Source organism: Muntiacus reevesi, chromosome 10, assembly GCF_963930625.1.
Source record: "Muntiacus reevesi chromosome 10, mMunRee1.1, whole genome shotgun sequence".
Classification (NCBI taxonomy): Eukaryota; Metazoa; Chordata; class Mammalia; order Artiodactyla; family Cervidae; genus Muntiacus; species Muntiacus reevesi.
In genome coordinates this window covers 67,452,440-67,474,907 of record NC_089258.1, presented here as the reverse complement: position 1 = coordinate 67,474,907, position 22,468 = coordinate 67,452,440, and the positions used below count along the sequence as shown (strand labels likewise).

The following is a 22,468-nucleotide window of genomic DNA, read 5'->3' as shown; positions in this document are numbered from 1 at the left end:
CAGAAAGACAAATACGATACCGCTTATATGTGGAATCTGAAAAAAAAGGGGGTACAAATGAAATTATTCACAAAACAGAAGTAGAGTCATGGATGTAGAAAATAAACTTATGGCTACCAGGGCGTAAGGGAGGTGAGGAGAGATAAATTGAAAGATTGGGATTGACATATACACACTACTATATATATATGTGGTAGATAACTAGTAAGAACTTGCTGTCTAGCACAAGGGACTCTACTTGGTACTCTGTTATGGCCTATATGAGAAAAGAATCTAAAACAGTGTGGATATATGTATATATATATAACTGACTTACTTTGTTGTACACCTGAAACACACAACATTGTAAATCAACCATTCTCCAACTAAAATTGAAAAAAAAAAAAAATCCCTGGTGGGGAACTTAGATCCTACAAGCCACGTGGTGCAACCTAAATAAATTTAAAAAAATTTAAAAATAAAAATATCTGCAAATTAACGATATGTGCCCATAGGTAGGTAGCTGTACCTCGATACAAGAATGCATCTGGGAGGGAAAAAGTCGACCAATGTCAATGAAGGATAACACAACATGTTTGAATCCGGCTGGATGTGGCTTGCATCCCATCTTCCTGACTCCTTCCACCAACTGCTCAGAGCTGGGATCACTGACTTCTCTGATGCTCACCCCTCAGTGAAAGTTCCTGAGTCAGTGCTCAGGCAGGAAGGAATTACAGAGTTTAAGCACCTCCCCCAGCCCCCAATTCCTGTGGGTTTAGGGACCCTGGGCCTCCAATGGACCCCCAGGTTTCCATCTTGGTTCCACTGTGCTTGACGGCCAGTCCCATGGAGGGGGGTGGGTCAGCCTCTGGCCAGTCCTGGAGCCTCAGAGAAGGCCAGGCTTCACCAGCACTGGAAAGGGCTTCTGTGTGGTTGCTGACCCCTTCTCCTGAGAGGTTAAATTCATCTGAGGTCCAGGCTGAGGTTCGCCTGAGCCCCCAATCTCCTGGGCTGCTTCCCCCTCTGGGTGGGAACTTCACGGCCACCAGGGACCTGAAGGAGCTTTGGGAGCTCTGACCCTCTGTCAGTGGCTGGACACTGCCTCACTCTCCTGTCCCACGTGCTGGACCCAGCTGGATGCAGCCCCACCTTCTTTCGCCAAAGAAGTGCCCTATGTAGGCACTGGTCTTAGGTTTTAACAACTTTCTTCACTAATTTGTTGTTTGGCTCTAGAAATATTCAGGTGTGACCTCTCCCATTACACTCTCCAAATCGCCAAACTTCCACCAGTAATTGAATAGTGTCCTGCTCTAATTCAGAATCTCTGCTCTCATTTCAGATATACCGAGGGCCCACATAACAATAACAACAATCAGATAGTGACTGTTTCATTGCTATATTCAGAGTGGATGACCAACAAGGACCTACTGGATAACAGGGAACTCTACTCAATGTTGTGAGCAGCCTGGATGGGAGAGGGGTTTGGGGAAGAAGGGGCACGTGTCTGTGTATGGCTGAGTTCCTTTGCTGCTCACTTGAAACTACCACAACGTTGTTAGTTGGTTATGCTCCAATACTGTGAGGCTGCGCCATGACAGGCAGCCTAGATTAGGAGTAGGCCTGGTTTTCCGGGGTAACATGATTATCAGGCCACCTGGAGCCAGACAATCAACAAGAGCCTAGCAAACAAAAGGAAACCTATCAGGGGAAAGCTGAAAAAGCCCGCAAACGCCCAAGTTTGAAAAAAGCCCGCGAAGGTTTGAGCCAATAAGATTACTTTGCAAACAGGTAACCAATCCGCTTAAGCCAGCTACCAACTGCTTATGCACACCCTATAAATTTGGATAACAGCGTGGGCTCAGGGCTCTTTGACCCTGCACCACTGCGTTGGTTGCGGCAAGAGCCCTGACTCGAGTCAGCAATAAACTTCCCTTTCTTTGCGTGTTGCATTGTCTTGGAAGCCTTCTCTCTTCCCGCTCGGGGATTCGGACATCGGGCATAACAAATACAAAATGCAAAATCGAAAGTCTGAAGTTTGAAAGATAAATGCTGACTGTTGGAGAGCACGCCCCACCGGGGACAGCACCCCCTCCCGTGAGGTCTGTCATCTTCTCTCTACAGGTGGGGACACTGAGGCTAGCCCATGAGGCTAGCCCGGGGCTGACAGCTGGTGGGTGACAGAGCTGGGACTCCACCCAGAGCCGTGATGTGACCCAGATGAGCAGGTGATCCGGGTGTAAAAACTGCCGTGGAACAGACAGAAACACAGCTGAGTTCCTGCGATGGGCACAGGTGGTGACACGTACTTTTGAAGTGTTTATTACATTTCCATGTTACGTGTTATTTTTCTCCTCTGGAAAACCCATGTGCATGGGTCCACAGGGCCCATGTCCATCCTCTACTGTCTTCTCTGGCAACACTTTGCCTTTCGTATTGAAAGCATCCTGCGAGGAGCTGTGGGAAATTGAAAGAATAGTCAGATGTAGTTTCTGTCTTCAAAAGGTCTTAATAAAGGAGATAAATGGGAAATTAAGTGAGTGCTGAATGAAGCTTTAAGCTAGTCTCTTTTCTGTTTCCTTTTGGCTGCCTAGAAATGGCACTGACTCAATTTATTCTGCAGAATATCTCAGACTGGAGAAAGGCCTTGAATTCAACAGCCAATGGCTAGGTTTTAGGAGTACAATTTTTGTGTGTGCTTTAAGGGGCAAGGATAAGACTTGAAGGGTTGAGGGGAGGGGTGTGATACTGTCCATTGCCATGAAAGGTAGTTGCAGTCTGCCCGGGGACTCGGAGAGAGGAATCAATTTTACATTTGGTCACCCTGGAAGCCATTCCATTTCCCAGTTCCTCCAGCCTGCCTTAGAATTATTGTTGGGTTCAGTTAGCAAAGCTTTATTGATGGCACCATTACGAAGCAGATAGAATGTGGGGGAACACAGGGTGTTAAAGTTGAGAGGGGCACGGTCTCTGACCTGGAGGGGTTTATCATTGAGATAGGACAGATTTGCAGGTAAGAGCTGGTTGGTTCAGTGCAGAGGTCAGGATGAGGTGCTTGGAGAGTTCAGGGAAGAGATCTAGCCCCGTGTCGACGTATGGTGTGGTATGCTGTGTGTGTGTGTGTGTGTGTATGAACGTATGTATCTATCTCTGTGTTTGTCTATATGTATATCTATGTGCATTGTAAAAATTAAGTAGAAACCTCAATTTCTTTTTTTTTCCAACCTGTTTTTTTGGCCGTGCCACATAGCATGTGGGATTTTAGTTTCCTGACCAGGGCAAACTAGTGCCCTCTGCAGCAAAAAGTGGAGTCTTAACCGCTGGACTGGACTTAAACCCCTTGATTTATTTTAAACGGAGGTAAGAGAACAGAAGGGGGAGCTCTCAGGCCCTGTGATGACCGCAGAGCCCACCGGGAAGCAGAAAGCCTCCTTTCCTGGCAAGCGCTCAACCAATGGAAAGCCATGGACTCTGTGTTTACCTCATCCCTCCCCTTCCTCTACCCCACGCCCCCTTCCCACCACCACCACCATGGCTCAGACCCCCAAATTGCAATTGTGGGGGAGCAAGAAATTCTCGTCTAACCTGCCAGGTTCTTCTGGCTGGTCTAAGAACAAAATGCAGATGAGACAGATCAACAAGAGACAATCAAACAAAAGTTCAATAATACGTATTCATGAGAGAGACCCAGGAAAACTCAGCAAGTCAAGAAAATGGGGCCAAGCCCTCACCTAGAACAGCCAATGGCAAAAGAGGATGTTGGGAGTTGTGGTTTAGGCCTTCAAAGGGGAGGAGGGCAAATCACAGGGAGATGAAAATGCAAATGTTTGGTAAATAAACGTCAGTCTGCTGGGCCTATGGAGACAATGGGACCCAGATTGGACCCTGATCTCTAGGGGTTTTCCCTCCCACCCTGGTCTGTACTTTCTGCTGAAGTCTCTGAGGCAGCTCTATTCCAGGAACAGACATCTCTAGGCAAATTCTTTGAGGCAGTTAGTGGGAAGGTCAAAGTTCCTGAGTTTTTTGGGCCTTGATTGTTTCCAGTTTGAAATAATCCCCAAGACAGAGAGGCATGTTGTCTGATAGTCGCTCAGTCGTGTCCGATTCTTTGAGACCCCACGGACTGTAGCCCACCAGGCTCCTCTGTCCATGGAATTCTCCAGACAAGGACACTGGAGTGGGTAGCCATCCCCTTCTCCAGGGGATCTTCCCAACCTAGGGATTGAACCCAGGTCTCCCGTATTGCAGGTGATTCTTTACCATCTGAGCCACCAGGGAAGGCCTAGAGTTGAAAGTTTTCCTCCCCTCCACAATTCTCTGCTGATCCATCTGTGTTGGAGAAATGACTGGCAGTCTATTTGCTTCAGGTCAACAAGGTATATACCTTCCTGAAGACAAGAAACCTGACCTAAATCTTGAAAGGAGATTCCAAGCAAAGAGAAGGGCAGAGCCAGTACAGAGGTGACGGATGACAAGCTGAGACCCATCGACTGGAATGGGAGGTGAGAGGGGACAGGGGTTAGGACTGGGGGGCCCAGAGTTGTTGGCTGAAGTAGATGGGTGAATCCTGTAATACACTGGGCCCCCGGGAAGCAGAGGAAAGACAAGGTTAGATTAGCCCCTTGGAGACATTGCTCTGGTGGCCGCCTGGGGACCAGAGCAATGAGGGTGGAGGTGGGACACTGTGCTTAGTCATCAAAGGAAACAGCCCAGGAGAGAGGCGGCCAGAGCCCGAATTCCAGCAGGGGACAAAGCCGTGGACAGAAGGTCCCAGACCACCCTGCTGTCCCACAACCCAAGTGACATTTCTGTCTCCTCCTCACCACCCTCTGTCCTCTCTGCCCCCTGCCAGCCTTTCCCCAGCAGCTCCCCAGCCTTCTGATGAGTCAGCCTCTGCAAGGCTCCCCTTAAACAGCAGGGAAGCCGGAAGTAGGAGAGGGGAAGAGACGGATCAGAGATGGAGCAGAGCCCCCCAGCCTTCCTACCCTGAGTTCATATCCGATCACCACGTAATGTCATTTGCTCTTTTGCAGTTGGTTAAGATCATTACTTCTCTATTGGCTTAACTGGATTGTTCATCTAAACATGTATGAGGCTGTTAGGGGTTCTAGTTTGTCTTCTCCCTCCTTTCCTTGCCCTCCTCTGCCAGGATCGGGGTTGTCCAGGTAAAGACTGACTGCACCCCGGGTGGCGGGGGGCGGGGTGTCTGATAGCTCCCAAACAGGCTTCCACTGTGACAGTTTCCACATTGAGAGCTTCTTCTTTGCTTCTAGAAATCACTTCAGTAAGTACCCACCAGCTTAGATTCTTATGTAGACAGTATCTGTTGCGGGGATGGAAGAGAATACAAACATAACAAGACTCTTAGGAAACGGATCTGTGGCTTTCCAGCTTTCTTACTCTTGTGGAATCAAAAGCATGGCATTTTTGAGCACCTGGCCCGTTGAAAGCACCGCCCCTGGGAGTGGGGCTGGTGGTGGGTGAGGGGACAGCCCAGCCATGAGTCCCGGGAGGTTAGGTCCGCAGGCCCACGGAGCGCAGGGAGCTGCAGGCACTCTGCCCAGGGACTGGGGCTTCTCGTGTCTGAACTGAGCTTTTAAACAGTGAGTGGGTGTTTGGCAGGCCGAGACAGCGTGACCAGTGGGATGGGGGGATTGGGGAGTGACCAGAACGCAGCTGGGATAGTCGCCTGCAGAGGCCCGGCGCACCACACACAGGGGCTGGGTTTTACTAAAGTACAAGCAACTGGAAGTCATTGAATGTGTGCGGAAGCGGTGGATTGTGTGTTTTCAGAAAGATAACTAGAGAGACATGAAGAGAGGGGAGTGATGAAAAGCAATCTGGAAGCTTTTAGAGGATGAAGGTAATGTAGCCTGCTTCAGGAGATGGGATGGAGAGAAAGGGACAGAGTCTTGAAATATTTAGGATGTAGAATTGAGCTCTGTTGGCTGCTGACAGTGTAGGAAGGAGTGAGGCATGACAGAAAGCTTGCTGGTTTGGGGGAATAGGTCCCTACCATGCACTTGGATACCTGAGGAGAGGTTAATGCTTTTATAAACTGGTCTTGTAGGGTGAATCAAAGGGCACTTCTCTGGTGGCTCAGACAGTAAAGAATCTGCCTGCAATGTGGGACACCAGGGTTTAGTCTCCAGGTCAGGAAGATCCCCTAGAGAAGAAAATGGCAACCCACTCCAGTACTCTTGCCTGGAGAATTCCATGGACGGAGGAGCCTGGTGGGCTACAGTCCACGGGGTCGCAAAGAGTCGGACACGACTGAGCGACTGACACTGTACTGTGTCAGGTGAGGCAGGATGGAATTGCCTACGGATTTGGCAGAAGGGAAAAGAGCTCAAGGAGGATGTGTGAAGAGAGACTTGTTCTTCGCGCCCAGGTGGAATCTGCTAGATCTCCTAATGTCTGCAGTGCTGCATGGGTGCCAACCCCTGTATAAACTGGGAGTGAGTCAAGTGGGACTCGCTCCAGAAACCTACACATGAGGCATTTCTGGGAGGCTAGTCGGATGACAGCACATGTTGAAGGCAGTGCTAGAGGGCCATTGAGTGGAACCTGCTAGAAGGCAGCTGGAGCTTAGATATCAGGAGAGGCCCAGGTTGGAAATCCAGGCTGCAGACAATTACCAGGTGAGGCAGCTGAGGCCAGGGGTGGGTGAAATCACTCAAGTAGAACTCCCAGACAGAAACCCAAGGAATAGCAGCGTTTAGGGAGCAGCTGAGGAGGTGGTGGCCGTGAAGACGGGTGTGAAGAGGACAAGCAGAGAGCAGAGGCTGGGAATCGGCCACAGGCTGGACCAGGCTGGTTAAAGGGCAGGTTTCACCAGTGAAGCCAATGAGGGGAGGCTGGCAGAGTGGGACTAAACAGAACGGGGCGGGGAGGAGGGTGACGGGGGTGGTCAGCCCAAGTGACCAGGACTCTGGTGCCCCCGCCTGCATGCTAACTTCAGGGCTCTGAGGGAGGCTGCCATCTTGACCTTTGGGGGCTCGAGCCTCTGGGGTCAGACGTAAAGTGAGGGTCTATATCCTCCCTTCACTTGTCTCTGGATAAGAGCTTCTGGATCACAGGGCCAATTCCACTCTTTGTTTTGCACTGAAAGAAAAAAAAAAATCATACCATGCAGTGATATTTCCAAGCATGGCTTTGATCTTGAGGTGGAAACATTCCAGGGGAAAAACAAGAAAAAAGCTTCTTAAGAATCTGCTGCTTGTTGGCTGAGAGATGGGGTGTTGGGCTGATTGGTGGAGGTCTCAACACTCAGCAATCAGGGAAAAAGGCTCTCCCGTGGCCATCGGAGGACCTGAGTGGCGTGTTCTGAACCGGGCCGCCTGCTGCTGCCTTCTCGGCTAAGCACCTCTAACAACTACCATATGTCAGCTGGAAGTTTTACTTAAACAACAATCCTGATAATGCCATAAAAGGCTTGTATACCTAGGTTCACATCACAAGTGGAATCATGTTTTGTTTCTTTTTTAAAAAGATTTCCTTTTTTGATGTGAACCATTTTTAAAAGTCTTTATGGAATTTTACAATACTGTTTCTGTTTTATGTTTTTTTTTTTTTTTGGCCCCGAGGCATGTGGGATCTTACCTCCCCAACCAGGGATCAAACCCGCACCTGCTGCATTGGAAGAAGTCTTAACCACTGGACCACCAGGGAAGACCCTGAAATCACGTTCTATATGTGCAAACAAATTTAAAATACATTTGTATGAAGTCTGAAATTCACTTCTGAAGATTTTAATGTGAGGTTGTGGTGGGGGGCAGGGTAAGAGAATTTAACAATGACGAAAAGACTCCACAAATCAAATTACTCTCTTACATTTTCTGCTTTGCATAATCACAATGTAAACAATGTATATGTTAGTATTAATGCTCATCTCTTTGGTTAAATAAAAATTCCAGTGGACAGGAGGTAGCTTTTATAGGTTCTTAACTATGAATGAAGTGAGATAGGGTAGTTTTCAGCCTGACATAAATCCAGGAAAATTGCATTCGCTTTGGTGGATTGGAAGCAAATACAGGGTTTTTTTTTTAGAAAAAGTAAAGAATCATTGGGGCTTCTCTGGTGGCTCAGTGGTAAAGAATCCGCCTGCCAACACAGGAGACATGGGTTTGATCTCTGGATGGGGAAGATTCCCTGGGGAAGAAAATGGCAACCTATTCCAGTATTCTTGCCTGGGAAATCCTGTGGACAGAGGGGCCTGGCAGTCCACTGGGTCACAAAGGAGTCAGACACAACTTAGTGACTAGAACAACAACAAAGAAGCATTGAACCCACACATTTTCTTTTCAGGAAATGGGTATTTTCTAATTGATCAATGATGCAAACTGTTCACGTCCACATTCCCTTCATCTTATCAATTCAGAATATATTCCATCTGCTGTTCTTCCTCTCACCTCCAATCTCGTTAGTCTCATTAAGATAGAATTACTAAATGATAATAGCCAATGATGGTTTCTGATCAGGTAAGGAGGCTTGAATGAATACAGAGATGAAGGGATATCCAACCAGTGTGACTGAAGGAGGAAGACTCACACATGGAAAAATCTAGGGGATCTCATTTTGACAATATTATTTTGACAACTTTTTCTCCTCTTTTGATGTATTTTTTTTTCCCCTTATGGACTGAACTTGAATCACTGGGGTCATTTTTGTTTGGACGAGGTTCAGTTCTCATTTACTTACTGAGCACATATGCGTCATGCACTGCTAGACGCCTGGGGAGAGGGCAGGCTTTTGTAACCCCTCTTCTGGTATCATCTCAGGTGAATCTCAGGATGGACTCACCTAAGGGTCTGGCAGAAGGCGAATGGAAGAGCCAAAGGAGGGCATATGAAGGGAGACTTGGCCTTCATGCCCAGGTGGAATCTGCCAGTCTGCCCCTGGTGCCAGTGACAGATGGCCGTACAAAGTGTGGCGCTCTCCCCAGACCCCAACAGAGACATTTCTGGGAGCTGCAGTGACTGCGCTGGGGCCATCGGCTATACAAGCTGGTCCTTGAGGCCAGCGTCTCAGATCCAGGTGAAGCATAACAGAAAAATCCCGTCTGATTCAATTCTCTCTCTCTGACCTGCACTGGAAACACTCTTTGAGAGTCTCCCAATTGACACCTTCCATTATATGTGATGGAAAAAATTGAAATTACTCTTTCTTTCCCCCCTTTTTTAAGGGCTTCCCAGGTGGTGCTAATGGTGAACAACCCGCCACCCAATGCAGGAGACATAAAAGATGAGGTTTGATCTCTGGGTCAGGAAGATTCCCTGGAATAGGAAAGGCAACCTGCTCCAGTATTCTTGCCTGGAAAGTCCCATGGACAGAGGAGCCTGGCAGACTACAGTCCATGGGGCCACAAAGAGTTGGACATGACTGAGTGCACACATTTATTTGGCTGCTTTGGTCTCAACTGCGGCACACAGGATCTTTGTTGCAGCTTGGGGATCTCTAGCTGCGGCATGTGGGATCTAGGTCCTTGACTGCACTGAACATGAGCCCTCTGCCTTGGGAGCTCGGAGTCTTAGCCACTGGATCATCAGGGAAGTCCTTTTTTCTTATTTGTCATGGCTACAAGAATCACACAGAGATGTTTTTCAAACCAAAATACTGGGGACCTTATTGCCTCCAAACTGTCTAGTCAGAGATGGAAGAGCTAAATGTATGGGAAAAGCACATTGCTGGTTTAATCATTCCTTTTTGCTGAAATGCAAGGTTCAGATGATCCTGATTCAGAAGAGGGAGCTTGGTGTGGGGCTGTACCAGAAGATTCCAACCCAATGACATTTTGTTCCAGAATTATATTAAAGCCTTAAAAATGAATGTAGCTTCAATTTCATGTGGTGAAACAAAATGGGTATTTGAGGGGATTCCCTGGTGATCCAGAGGTTAGGATCTGCACTTTCACTGCCAATGGTGCAGGTTCAATCCCTGGTCGGGGAACTGAGATCCTGCAAGCTGCACAACACAGCCAAAAGGAAAAAAAGGAAAATCTAAATTAAAAAATAAACAAAATGGGAATTTGAGAACAGAAATGTAATACTGGTTATGAATTATGATAACACTGGCCATTTATGAGCCCTGACCACATTTCAGGTTTCCTGTTAGCTGCCTTATATACCAGCTCTCGAAGCCCAGGCTGATCGTCAGTCACAGAGGTTAGCTAGTTCTTGCATTGTTGTCTGCTTGTCCTCAATTTCCCGCTTGTCCTGTTCATGTCTGCTCTGTTCATCTTAACGTGTACACATCTTTATCTTAACCCACTTCGTTTCTTTTGGAAAAAGGCAACATCCTGATGAATGAAATACATTTTTGGAATGACTTTTTTTTTTTTTTTTGGAATGACTTTTTTAGAGTGATCGATTGTTAGGGTTTTAGTTTGTCTCAAATTCTATAAAGAATTTATGGCTTTCCTGAAAGACACCAGCCATTCTTGTTCAATTATTCTGCTCATTTCTACTTTGTAGACAGTGCTCTTTTATGCAAAGTTGGAAAGCCTTGATCTGGGCCCTGCAGGGCCTTTCCTCTGTTACTAAGTGTACAGTAGGGTCCTCAGCTTAGTTCTACTTACAATCTTTCGACTTTAGGATGGTGTGAAAGTGGTATTCAGCAAGTAGAAACTGTACTTCGAATTCTGAATTTTGATCTTTTCCTGGACTAGCGGCACACTCCCCGGTGATGCTGGGTGAGGGCAGTGAGTCTCTGCTACTGGTCAGCCCTGTGATCACATGGGTGAACAATTAGTAACTGACAACCAGTCTAGACCCACACAACCACCCTGTTTTCCTTTTTCAGTACAGTGTTAGTGAATGACATGAGAAGTTTTGTGTTATAGGATTTTGCCCAACTGTAAGCAAACATAAGTGTTCTGATCGTGTTTAATGTCTGATTTGAAGCCCCATGGACTGTAGCCCACCAGGCTCATCTGTCCATGGGAGTTCTCCAGGCAAGAATACTGGAGTGGGTTGCCTCCCCCAGGGGATCTTCCCAATCCAGGGATTGAGCCCAAGTCTCCCTCATTGCAGGCAGATTCTTGACCAACTGCGTCACCAGGGAAGCCCGACTAAGCACACAAGCTAAAGTATTCTGAGCATGTTTAATGTAGGCTAGGCTAAGATATGATGTTCTGTAGGTTAGGTGTATTAAATGCATTTTCAGCTTATGATGGGTGTGTATCAGGAAGTAACCCCACTGCAGCTGAAGATCTGTATGGTCTGGTGGGCCTTCAGAGAGGCTCTGGCATTTCCACACCTGCTTATGGATCATAAGCGACAGGTAGGGTGGATTGTGGTCTAGAAAGAAGTCTGGCTCTCCTCCTTTATAATATAAATAATGTGTTTTCACATATACATAAATCTTTACACTTGTACTTTATGGACAATCTATATGTGTGTGCCTGTAAGTACAGTTATATATCTGATCACTTCTCTAAACTGTTTCAATTTCTGAGTCACCTCCATAATTATGCAAAATACTTTGCACAGTAACTTAACTGAAATAGAAACTATTCAAAAGAGAAATTTAGGTGTTTTTTGTGTTGTTGTTGAGAATTTAGATTTCCAGAGGGCAGTTGCCCAGGGAAAAGGACTCTTAACGAGGACTCCAAGAGATCAACCACCACCTTCACTCGAGGGCAGGAGAAGCCGTCTCTGGCTGGCAGCTCCTCCCGTGACTCAGGTGGTGGTTAAGCAGGGACAGATGCTCCCTCTGGGACTGGGGTCCTGTTGTCTGCCCCACGCATGCTGTGCCTTTGGGAGAGGCTTGGAAGGGACATCAGGTCAGGTCATGGCTCAAAAATCCGTGCTGTTGACTTACAGATCCTCTCAGGAACTTCAAGGTACCTTAAAGCGAACTGCACATCAAAGCAAGTGGCCCTGAGACTCTGAAGCGGAAGGCAGCTCAGTATCCCTAAATGGAGCTCTGTTATCAAAAGGGCCCTTATGGGGTGAGGGGCTGAGGTAAAACCAGTACGTTCTGACTTGCTGTTGGCATTTGTGTTTTAACACTGTACACTTTGATGAGTTCTTATTTTGACCTGGTGAGGCTAGGAATAGATGGGGGGGGGGGGGGGAGGGATGGACCTTAAAGTGATGGGAGGATTTCCATTCATTTTCTGATAATCATACTACCTGCCTTGCCTGGAAAAATGCTTCTTTGTAGTGTCTAGTAGTATAAAATAAAACCAAATAGTCTTTGTGTATTCACACTGGGGCCTGAGTTATTTAAAAATATGGATAGGAAAAAAATCAGTAGAAAGTATAATTAAATAGTACCAGTGATTTCCTCATGTTGAGGCAGTGTCTTTTTTCCCAACTATTGTACTGAATGGGACATATTTATAATGAAACTGAAATATGGGGAGGGGGGAACCTACCCTGTTTTGCAACTTATGCCACGAAAATTCCATCAAATGTAGTATCTTCAAACCTGGGGGTAGTGCGTCACGTGGAAAGCTTTTAATCATCAGAGACTGTGAGTTCTAGCATGGAGGGGTTGATGTACAGCCCAGGTAGAGGACCCTTGAGCTTAAAACAGAGAGTTTAGGGGGTCTCTGGAGAAAGAGAACCAGGAATGGCTTTCTCGACATAAGAGAAGTCATTTTGGGCTCTAAGACTAGCCACAATGTTTGCCTTAACGTGGCCCAGTAATTAATGATGCTAAGGGAACAAAGGAATACAGGAACCGAGAAAAGGCAGTCAAACAATAGTGAAATGAGAAAGCAGAGTCCTAGCTCTTTCTCAAGGGATGTACACAATAATGCTGATATACCTTTGAGTTCCGCAGGAACTAAGGCTCCTTTCCACGTGGAAGACAGAAAAAGTGCTGACTCAACCCTCCTGACTTCAATCAACTAAAGCTTGGCCTCTGTCGATCTTTGCCCCAATTCGATACTGAATTTTCTATTCTATGCTGAATTTTCCTCTGCTCAAAGACCTTCATGAGCATGTATGTACCTTTAGCTGAAGACTTCCCCAGTTTTGCTCTTCAGAGAGACACTGCTTTGGGAAAGATCCCTAGTGCTCTTACTTGCTGCAAGGAATAATAAATCTCTCCTTCTGATCTTTGGCTTGGTTTTGTCTTTTGGCCTGACACCTGTCAAGAGAAAAACCCAGTTTTCAGGTAACAAACTTATGGTTTCCAGACTTCTTCATTAATCTGAGTATGACCCTCCTGTGAAGGCCATGACAGCAAGACTCTGGCTGGAATCAGAAGCTGAAGGGAGTGTCAGCAGCCGCCCACTATTGTGAAAAAGGGGCATGGGTCTCCTGGGTGTATCGGATTGAATCGATTCCCCACGGTGGCTTCCACATCCTTTATTAACCTACCGGACACTGGAAAATAGTCAAAGTTAATTTTCTTTTTTTTTTTCCAAAGTTAATTTTCAAAGCAGTATTCATTTAAATCCATTTAAAAAAATACACATACACACAGAACTCATAGCACTCTTGGAAATGGGAGAGGATTTGTGAAATAAAATATATATGTGGTTCTACAGGTTGGGATCCACCTCTTTGAGATTGACAAAAATAAACAGGCCAACCATGACGACTTTTAAGCTAAATATTCAAGGAGGCAGTGATAAAGAATCCGTTTGCAATGCAGGAGACGCGAGCTTGATCGCTGGGTCAGTAAGATCCCCTGGAGAAAGAAATGGCAACTCACTCTGGCATTCTGGGAAATCCTATGGACAGAGGAGCCTGATGGGCTACAGTCCATGGGGTTGCAAAGAGCTGGACATGAGCAAGCTCTGGGAGATGGTGAAGGACAGGGAAGTCTGATGTGCTGTGGTCCATGAGGTTGAAAAGAGTCAGACACTGAGCGGATGAACAGCAACAATAGCGACTAAACAACGTCTTTTCAGCTCTTGAGTGTGAGGGTGGGTGTGGCAGTGATGGTGATGGTGGCCAGGATCACCTGGCATAAATCACTCAAGGCTTGGTTTCCAATAAACATAACATAATGGAGATTTGGATCTAAAAGTAAGATCAGTGTTTTCTCTCTTAATTATCTTCTCCACAGGAAATAAGGGTGTTTCATTTCAGATTCTAGAGACTCGGATAAATGAAAAGATCCTGAAAGTCAGGTAGACAGACCAGCAAATTGATTTTCAGTCGACTGGAGTATTAGACACAGACCAGATGTCCCTTGGCCTCTGCTCCCCTTTCCTGAGAGTTGTCCCTGCTCAGACCCAGGGGCAGTCACACTTGGTCCACAGGATCCGGCCTTCCTGGCAAGAGTCGGATGGGACTAGCAGTGGGACTGAGAGTCTAATCCTGAGAGTTTTGCATTAGGGCTGTGAGATGCTAGTCATCACCGCAGGGCAGTGAATGGAGGACTGGAAACTGGGGAGCGAGGGCAGGCACGCGGTCAGGGGCCCGCATCCGCAGAGGTGGCTGCTTCGCTCAGCGACCAGTCGAGCAGACAATTAGAGAACGCAAGCGAAGGGCGCTGGCTGCCAGCTTTCTGGGCCAGTCCTCTGTGGGTCCCAAGGCAGGCTGGATGCCCTTGGATTCCATCAGCCACCTCGAGAGCCTTCCATAAAAGCCTTTTTGCTTAAACTAGTTTGAAGCGATGTCTTTACTTTGTGACCCAAAAAGTCTGGACTAGAAAAAAATGGTAACCAAAGCAAAATGCATAACTTAATCAGGAACTAACAGTGAGAAAGAAACATAAACGGAAGCAGACATTAAAAATACATTAGTCATTTTTCCCTGATAAAAACTTTAGAGCAGTCATTTTTAGCTTTGGGGGGTGTTAACGGTTAGAATTGTTTAAGAAACTCAAGGAAGTCACAGACCCTCTCTTCAGAAAAAAACCCACATTTTTGCATATAATCCATGGACCACAGATTAAATAGTTAGGTAATTAGTGTTTTGATTTGAGCCTTAATAAATGGGCTTACATATGTGTTGTTTTCATTATACCTCCCAATTATAAGCTTCTTTGTAAAGGATAAAAGACTTGTTTCCCTGTAAATTTAGTTTATTACCAGATGGCTCAAATGGTACTGTTCAATGAAATTATTATTATCTGTTAAACTACTGGATATATATTTTATCAAAATACTTTCTAATGGGACTTCCTAGGAGGTCCAATGGTTAAGACCGCATTTCCAATGCAGGGGCTGCGGGTTTGAACCCTGGTCGGGAAACTAAGATCCCACATGACATGGGGCACAGCCAAAAAAACACACACACACACACACAAAAACACTTCGCAACATTGAAAATACTTTTTTCAATTACTAAAATACTTTTTGCATACAAACCATGATTTGTGCCCCAAACATCATCAGTCATCAAAGAAATACAAACCAAAACCATAAGACACCACTACTTCACACCCACTAGAATGGTTAAAATAAAACAGACAAATATTACCAAGTGTTAGTGAGGATGTAGAAAAACTGGAGTCCTTGTTTGTTGGTGGTAGGAATGTAAATTGGGCAACCACTGTGGAAAACATTTTGGCAGTTCCTCAAAAAGCACAGGACTTCTCTGGTGGCACAGTGGGTAAGAATCCTCCTGCCAACGCAGGGGACACAGGCTCGATCCCTGGTCTGGGAAGATTCTACAAGCTGCAGAGCAACTAAGCCCTCAAGCCACAGATAATGAACCCCTGTGCTGCAGCCACTGAAGCCCATGTGTCTAGAGCCCAAGCTCTGCAACTGGAGAAAACTCCAGTGCAGCAGCAAGGACCCAGCACAGCCAAAAATAAACAAATAAAGCAGTGTGTACATGTAATAAATAAATATATAGAGCAGTGTGTACATGCTGATCTCAGGCAAAATTTTTAAAAAGAACCTATAAGATCTCTAAAAAAAAAATAAAGCTAAACACAATTACCACATGACCCAACAATTCCACTTCCACTCCCAGGTATGAATAAGAGAAATTAAAACTTGTCACACAAAAAACATGTGCATACTCATACCAGCATTATTTATAATAGCAAAAAAAAAAAGTAGCAGCAACCCAAATGTCCATCAACAGATAAATGGATAAACAAAATGAGGTATTATCTATATGCTGGAATGTTATTCAGCCATAAAAAAGAATGAAGTATCAATACACGATATAACTTACATTTCCCTTGAAAACATTATGCTAAATGAAAGAAGCCAGTCACTGAAGATCACATATTATATGATTTCATTTATGTAAAATGTCTAGACCAGGCAAATCCATAGAGACTGAAAATAGGTTAGTGGTGGCCATAGGTAAAGAGGAAGCACTGCTAATGAGTATGGGGTTTTCTTTTTGTAGGATAAATTATGCCTCAAACTGCTCTGGAAAAATCTTCACTGGGGATCTCAAAAGCAGCTCAAACTCAGGAGTCCAACGCTAAATTCTTGCTCTTTCACATCAACCTTGTCCTTTTTCTATGCTCTGTGGAGCTCAGAATGGACCACAGTGCACCTACTTATCCAAAGTGGAAACCCCTGGGTCACGCTTGGCATCTTGTCTCTGCCCCACCTGCCTCACCCCAGCAAGATTTATTTTAGTTCATCCCTGAATCTTTCCATTTTTATCTCATAAGTCTCTCCTTAGTTTTTCCTCTTGTCCATACCTTTATTGTTACATACCAAGCCTACATACAAACATCTCTTGCTAACAAAGTTTCTTTCTGGCCTCTTTACCCACTCTTGCCCCTCTTCAACCTGGGTTGCTCAATAGATGGACCAGACTCGTGCTGGTCCCACAAAGCAGGCCACCAAAAAACTGAGGCAGGGAGCCTGCCACATCCTGCCTGCCGTCTGTGGTGCACAGCAGGTGTTGACCCAGGACCTTGCTTCAGACATAAACTAAGAGCCTCCCAGGTGGTGCAGCAGTAAAAGAACCCGCCTGCCAGTGCAGGAGACGCAAGAGACACGGGTTCCATCACTGGTCGGGAAGATCCCCCGGAGTAGGAAATAGCAACCCCCTCCAGTATTCTTGCTTGGAGAATTCCAGGACAGTGGAGCCTGGTGGGCTACCATCCGTGGGGTCACAAAGAGTCAGACTCGACTGAGCCCATGCATGCATGCACGCCACTCGGTGGAGGACGTTGACTACATACTGACCACAAGCATGCAGACCCCAGACTGGTTCGAACCAGAAGATGGATGATTAAGATTCCCAAAACATCATCCTGTTATCTCACCACCAAGCAATCAGAAGAATGTCTATGAGTTGATCACAAACCTGTGATCTTTACTCCTAATGCTGCCTTAAAAAAAAACCTTTGCTCCAAAGCATCAGGGAGTTCAGGTCTTTTGAGTGTGAGTTGTCCATTCTCTTGGATTTGTGTCCTGCAAATAAATGGTATACTTACCTTCCCCACCAAAAAAAAAAAAAAAAAAAAAAAAAAGTTGAGACAAGCTTTCTTGAAAAATTTTGTATTTTGTATCGGTTAGGATACAAAATTCCTGCAGGTAATAGAAACCCCAGCTAAGACAGTGAGAAAATGTATTCTCTCTCCTAACAAGTTCAAGGTTAGGTAGGCCCTAAGGTTAGGCTCAGCCATGTCTTGAAGCGCCTATGTTTTTCCTATCTTTCCATTCTGCTGCCTCCCCTCGTTGTGGTAAGGGGGCTGTCAAGAGCAAATATGCAGCCTACTCCCCTAAACACATCCTGTGGTAGAAGGAAAATCTCCTTCCCGACTATAAGTTCTTCCCTGAGTCTGAATTGAGCAAATCCAAGCTACATGTGCACTTGTGGGCCAGGGAAAGGCCAGAAACTTGTTGGCATGGACTGTCTGAGGCTTACTTGTGGATTAGGTGGACAGCTGAACAAAATTTGAGAATCTGCTGAGAAGGAGGAAGAGGAGACAGATGCTTGCCCCTGATCTAATACGGCTCCTCTTTTATATTAAGCTTGAAATATAGGGAAGGGGCCTTTGCACTGCAGAAAGAGGAAGGTAATTTAAGCAAAACAGTCAGACTACAGTATGACTTTTCCCCCTTATTTCAATATTCAAAACTCAAACGCATTTGATTTTCTGTCATCTGGCACAAACTAACTTTAATAATTTGTCTATAATTAAGTAAAGGGCTTTCTAATTTTTCTTATTACATTATGATAGTTAAAACGTAAAAGCTGGTGTGTGGGATCAGGTGTGGGTCATTCTTTTCCCAATTAAAAAATATACTGAACATGATGGCAGAGTTTCACTGACTACAGGAGTAAATAAAAAGTCACAGTCTTTCCTTCTGGGCTGTAAGCATTTAAGCAATATATTGCTTAAATATACATCTACAATTATGCCAGCCTTAAGTAAAACAGAAACATACTTTAGGCACAGTTACAGGATAAGTTGAAAGATCTGAAACCATCTCCTCAGATAATGGACTTAGGCACATTACAGGTAGTTAAGTTATAAAATCTACTGTATTTAAAATTAAGCATGTCTAACCCAGAAATAAGGACTTTTGGGTAATCTTTATAAAAATGAGGCTACTGATTTTAAAAAAGTACTTACGTCACTAGTAAGCACTGAGGTCTAGGTAATTCATCTTCTGTACCTGTGTGCGGCCACTGGTTACATCAAACTGTGGAACCTCTCCTCCCGTCTCATCAGGATTTGTCGATGGCCAGTTAAAGAGAAAAGTAAGTTGAAGAGAAAAGCAAGTTAAAATGGGGAATCACAAAATTATAATAAATATCCTTATAACTTTATTTTTAACTTAGAACATATACAAGTTCATTCATCCATCATTCCTTTGATATCGGGCTAAGACCTCTTCTCTGAATGGGGTCTGATTGGGGGGCACGTAAGATATCCATTAGCATAGCAAGTAGCCTTGTCAATTTTAGTTTCAGCGCAGTGAGGACTCAAGACACTTGTGGAGCAGACCAAGGGCAGAATTCTAGATTTTGCCAACCCTTTCCTCCCACCCAAACTTCCACATTTGTTCTGTCCACACTTCATTCCACAGCACCTCTTTTTCCTGATACCAGGTCTTTCTCAAGCATTCAATGTAATCTCAGAGACATTACGAGTCTCTTCACACTCATATTTGATTGATTTTGATAATACTGCATTAAATTATGGAATTACTGAGTACAACTTGCATAAACAAGTTTGGGAACAAGTGATTGACTTTGAAAAGCATACAACTCAGGGAGAAACGTGACTAGCCCATCAGAAACTGGCCTACTTACTAGCTGTAAAAAGTATGTGAGCCTTCCTCACCGTTTTTCACAGAGAACAGAGACTGGTTCAAATGTGTGAACCGTAGGAAAGCAGAGTCGGTTTAAGAAACAGAACATCTAAATTCAGAGACTTAGCCCTCAAACTCACATGAAGTTACCGCAGACACTCTTTCAGAAAGGATGCTAATAAAGATCTGGCCAACCTTCCTCTGCTATTAATAGGTCCCTAGTGGGACCAGCAACGCTTCTCTGAGGGAGGGTGGCGTGCCTGAACCCCCATCTGGATGTGTGCGGTGGCACTGGTTCTACCCCTGGTAAATACTCCAAAATATAAAATATACCTATCTTCCTCTGAAGGAAGCAGGCGAGGAACTGTTCCTAGTTTACGTTTAATAAAACACTTAAGTCTAAAGTAGCCTTAATATTGGTTGGATTACTAAGGATAAAAAAATTCTCTAGAACCCATCTGCTAGCCAAAAGGGGGGGGAAAAATGATCCTGTTTTCTGGTGCCCTCTTGTGATAAAACAGCATGTCTACAGTGGGACTGTAAACCTTTAAGATTAAATTATCTTCATTTACCATCATTAGGAGTTGAACACTAAGAATGAGACAGCAAAATGATAAAAGAGGTGGTGCTTGAGGGTAAGCCATGGAATTAGAAGTATTTCCTCTCTACCCTCTTAATGTCTAAAATGAAATTATATTACTTTTAGAAGTAAAAACAACAAAAATACCACCACAATTTACCACCACACTTAATTAGTAATAATAAGCAGAAGCAATTTAAAGTTCTAGACAGAATGACTTGTAGTCTTAACCTTAATCCCTCTTTGAGTAATTCTTATTGAATTCAGTGGGAAGACCAAATAATTCTTTTCGAATGTTCCTATTATTTTGTCTCATGCTGTTTAAAAATTTTTAAGAGAGATCAAACCAAGCAAGATAAATCCACAGCTGTTTTCCCACCAGCATTCAGGAAGCTCACCAAGTTATAGAATCTCTATCTTATAATGTTTAACTAGCCTTCCTAATGGCAGCACTGAGTTGGGTAAAGGTTATGAACTCTGGAGCTGAAATGCCACTGACTAGCTGAGTGACTTTGCTGCTAAGTCACTTCAGTCGTGTCTGACTGTGTGACCCCATAGACGCCAGCCCACCAGGCTCCCCGTCCCTGGGATTCTCCAGGCAAGAACACTGGAGTAGGTTGCCATTGCCTTCTCCAATGCATGAAAGTGAAAAGTGAAAGTGAAGTCGCTCAGTTGTGTCCGACTCTTAGCGACCCCATGGACAGCAGCCCACCAGGCTCCTCCGTCCATGGGATTTTCCAGGCAAGAGTACTGGAGTACTTCAAGATTTTTATTAATATTTTCTACTAAGCCTAGACAAGTTAAGTTAGTATCAGTCACTCAGTCATGTCTGACTCTTTGTGACCCCGTGGGGTGTGCCTGCCAGGCCCCTCTGTCCATGGAATTCTCCAGGCAAGAATATTGGAGTGGGTGGCCATGCCCTTCTCCAGGGGATGTTCCCCAACCAGGAATCAATTGGGTCTTCTGCATTGTGGGCAGTTTCTTTACTGTCTGATCCACCAGGGAAGCCCAGACAGGTTAAACAGGGGCCTAATAAAATTCATGCTAAACTTAGGACAAGTAATCTCAATGTCTAAGAAGACAGGGTTTACACAAGGTAAGGAGATGAAGATCTTGAATAGGGAATTCCCAGCTGGTCCAGTGGTTGCGACTCCATGCTTTCACTGCAGTGGGCCTGAGTTCAATCCCTGGTCGGGAAACTGGGATTCCCGCAGGACGTGTGGCCAAAAACAAAAAAGAAATCTTGAATGATGTCATAGGTGTGCCCATTAATATATAGCAGTCCTTCCTAAAGCTTCCGCAGAGTGTGGGGGCCCCTAAGAGATGCTGACAGCGCACTAGGAGGAACCCAGGTGGAAATGATGTGTGTTTGTGTATGCTGGCAGTGTTAGAATAAGAATATCAATTCTTGGATGTTCCAAGAACATCAATTCTTGGCTCCTTCAAAAGGCGGAGCCTAGTCATCCCCCTTGAGTGTGAGATGGACTCAGTGACCTGCTTCTAACAGATAAAATGAAGCGCAAGCGGTGGTGTGTAATGTTGGAGACTAGGTCTTTGCTTGCTTGCATCTGGAGGAAGCTGAGAAGGCCAGCTGCCCCATCCTGAGGACAACTCAACAGCTGTGTGAGAGGCTCACGTGTGTGGAACTGAAGGCTCCTGCCACCCGCCACGTGAGACGGCTTTCTTGGAGGTGGACGCCCCTTTCCCTGCCCCCAGCCCCAGTTAAGCTTTCATTTGACTGCAGTTTCTGGCTTGAGGGAAACCTCATGAGGGGCACTGAGCCACTCCTAGGTTTGATCTGAAGAAGCCACATGTTCATTGTTCTAAGCTGCTGTATTTTAGGGTAACTTTCTACATTGTATAGGTAACCACTATGGTGTGTGTTAAAGGATAAAGTGAAGAAGACAGCAGGGTACGATACCCTTTTAGGACCTGACACTTCACCTGGTAAAAACCCTTCATCTTGACCCCTAGAGCTACTGCAAATTGCTGTGATATAATGGTTTTTTTCTTCTCCCTGCTCAGGCGCTTCTTTTTCATTCACCAGTATGTCAGGGTCTGTCCTACTACTTAGCATAATCACCTAGAACATTCTCAACCTAGAACATTGAGTGCTGAGAGCAATCACAGTGAGGCAGAGACTGTTTACTAGAAGGCTGGGAGCCTGGCTATGGAGAAGCCCCAAAGAGTAAGAACTGCAAAAATCTGTCTTTGATTCTTTGTCCTGAAGGGAGATAAACTATTTCATTAAAATATTCAAAACTCATTGGCTAAACGGACAGACATGGAGGCTGAACTACACAAACTAAGTTCACATGACACTGATGTATAAATCAGAAAGTTTCTCTAAATTCTGTGTGCAGAATGGCATTCTGAGTTCCCCCTTTCTCTGAACAACGGCTTAGAGGCCAAATCAGCAATTAGGTTGAGCTTGCAATAGAGGCCAAAGTGGCAAGGCCGGAGGTACGGTCTTCCCAAGACACATGACCTGAGGCACAGAACACCCCTGGTCACCGAACAGCTCACATCTTTTGGATTCAGCACCTCCCCTCCATGGGTTAACACTGTTCACGCTGTCACACTTTCTTTCTCTGTACTCCTGGTAAACCGACATTTTCTGTTAACATTTTCTTTCCTCAAATGAGTTAGTAGCAGTTAAAAGCCACAGTGTACCTGATAAACGTTGAGGCTCTTCTCACATGATGATTTAATAGTTTGATGCTCTGGGGACACCTTATTACCAACTTCTCGGGAGGGATCCCGCT

The 22,468-nt window shown here is 45.2% G+C and overlaps 2 long non-coding RNA genes across 2 annotated transcripts; one reads left to right on the top strand and one right to left on the bottom strand.

The window, feature by feature from the left end:
* Positions 1-1,411: 1,411 nt before the first annotated feature.
* Positions 1,412-20,325, bottom strand: LOC136176548 (uncharacterized). The gene is made up of 5 exons (XR_010664597.1): positions 18,442-20,325; positions 12,936-13,074; positions 10,553-10,699; positions 10,068-10,273; positions 1,412-2,433 (listed from the first exon to the last, which is right to left on the bottom strand). It is a non-coding gene; the product is annotated as an uncharacterized lncRNA (long non-coding RNA).
* On the top strand, positions 3,944-12,941 carry LOC136176549 (uncharacterized). The gene is made up of 3 exons (XR_010664598.1): positions 3,944-4,478; positions 11,799-11,818; positions 12,766-12,941. It is a non-coding gene; the product is annotated as an uncharacterized lncRNA (long non-coding RNA).
* Positions 20,326-22,468: the final 2,143 nt, after the last annotated feature.